Source organism: Pseudorasbora parva, chromosome 11, assembly GCF_024679245.1.
Source record: "Pseudorasbora parva isolate DD20220531a chromosome 11, ASM2467924v1, whole genome shotgun sequence".
In the NCBI taxonomy this organism is placed as follows: domain Eukaryota; kingdom Metazoa; phylum Chordata; class Actinopteri; order Cypriniformes; family Gobionidae; genus Pseudorasbora; species Pseudorasbora parva.
Window position 1 is genome coordinate 19,131,522 of NC_090182.1, and position 2,134 is coordinate 19,133,655.

Below are 2,134 nucleotides of genomic sequence, written 5' to 3' on the forward strand. Positions count from 1 at the left end.
CAATGTCCTGGTTATGAAAGTAAGTTTCGCAGTTTAAAACTCGCCACTGTAACATTGTTTATTTTTCTTTTCTTTTTTTTCATTTAATGTTGTACTGAGAGCTTTATTCATCATATTGATTAATATTATGAACACAAGTGGCTCGTGAATATGAGCTTTTGACATGTTTATGATTGATGCCCGGTCAAAATACCTATAGGCCTTAATGTTTACTTAAAACATTTCAGCTTCAGGCTATGGCTAACCATAGTCATATATCACACAGATGGTGTGTAGTTTCCATATATGTAGGTATTTATTTGTGGATTATATACCGAATGGCCTTTAAATGTGCGGCACACGATGGTTGTGCAGCCAATCTTTTTGAGAGCATGAGAAAGAGGAGGCCTGTAACAAATGTTCTGAGTAGTTATGGTGTTTTGTGTGTGTTATAAAGCCCATATGTCTCAAGTGATGCAGTCAAGTGGCATGGAAATCCAGTTAAAGCTACATTAGGCAAGTGCTATTCACACAGACACACTCACGACACAAAAACACATGCAAATCCACTCAGGCTACATAATGGAAATTGTAGTATGTTGCCTTATAAACTACTGTGAATGCCCACAATGACTAGCACAAACATGCAAATCCTGTTGGTCTGTGTAAAGACGGCAGTATAAGCCCCTTTTTTTGTTCACAATAACATTTGGTGATATTATGTTGGAATCCTGTTATCACACATCAATAGAGAAGGACCACAAGCGGGGGAGCCCTTCAGGACAAAAAGAAAACAACAGCTTCAAACGACGAGAACGCATGTGTGCGCTCGTCCAACAGTCTTTGAAAAATAAAGACTCGCTGATGAAAGACAAGCCCACACTCTGAATAGGTTAACGTAGCAATGCGACTCAATTAGCCGGATCGCTAAATCGAGCCATGTTCGTAAAAACAACACTTGCGTCGTGAACGGGGATACTACGCCAGACTGGTAGGTACAATGAACATGCTTTTTTTTCCTTCCTCCCTTCTGTCTTATCCTCCTAAATGAGCTGGGAACATATTTTGACACAAAAAGACACAGAGAGACTTTTCAGGATGCAGAGAATGCAACCAGACTCCTTTGTGGTGGATTAGTACGTGTTAGTGGAAATTAGCATTCGCACGGTTCTCTAGCATGACTCGCATTTGTACGCATCCAGCTAGTCCAGCTGTCTCCCTTTAGTATGCCAGCACGACCCGCTGGTCCCAGTGTATGGACAATGCCCTCGCGCCATAATTAGCTCTGCCAGTCAAGTGTCTCAAATTGGATTAGCCGCAGTTCTTTTGGGGTTTCTTCATATTGGAGGAATTCTCCACATAGAGCTCCAGATTGAGAGAGTCTCTGAGGGTCCAGTGAGAGGGCCCAAACCGCACAATGTTCAGGCCATAGCCCCGCGGTTTTCCACCCACCAGGGTGCCCACATAAACCAGACAACTGCATTATTCTCACTAAGTAGCGTGGCAGGATAAACACAAACAGCCGTGCCTTAGATTCATTGTTGGGAACGTTACTTTAAAAAAGTAATTAGTTATAGTTACTCACTACTTGTTCCAAAAAGTAACTGAGTTAGTAACTAAATTACTCTATAATAAAAGTAACTCATTACCAGTGAAAGTAACTATTTGCATTACTGTAAAAAATAAAATAAATAAAAAATTGCTAGAATTTAGATTTTTTTAACCAGTTTTCACAAGTCAGTTGAAATTAGTAAAACAGATAAGTGTTTGTACATAACTTACGATATTTAGATTTGTGGGCTGCTGTTATTTTTATTTTATTTTTTGGCCACAAGAGAAAGACTGATGAAAGAACACTTGAGGAGACCATTATTGATCACTGTCTTTGTCAGCACTACAGCGACCCGGTTCGAAAGCCACAGTGTGATAATCCATTGTTTCTGTCATAAACTTATAGAACAAGCATATTTTGGTTTTGTTTGAAGGAGGCTGAAATGAAATGTTGGCATTATAAAGTAGTTTTCTCTATCTGGTTTTGTTTACTCAGCTACAATCTGATACAAATATACACAGAATGCAGAGATGAAAGAAATGAATCCAGTGTAGATAATTAACTTATGTCCTTTGCTGCAACACAAATCAAATTGAGAGGTTT

General features: G+C 39.2%; 1 long non-coding RNA gene across 1 annotated transcript in view; it reads left to right on the plus strand.

Moving 5' to 3' along the window:
* Positions 1 to 789: 789 nt before the first annotated feature.
* Positions 790 to 2,134, plus strand: part of LOC137092838 (uncharacterized) — a 108,981-nt gene continuing 107,636 nt past the window's right edge. Inside the window, exon 1 of the long non-coding RNA XR_010908349.1 lies at positions 790 to 970. This is a non-coding gene — a long non-coding RNA (uncharacterized lncRNA). The remainder of the gene's footprint in view (positions 971 to 2,134) is intronic.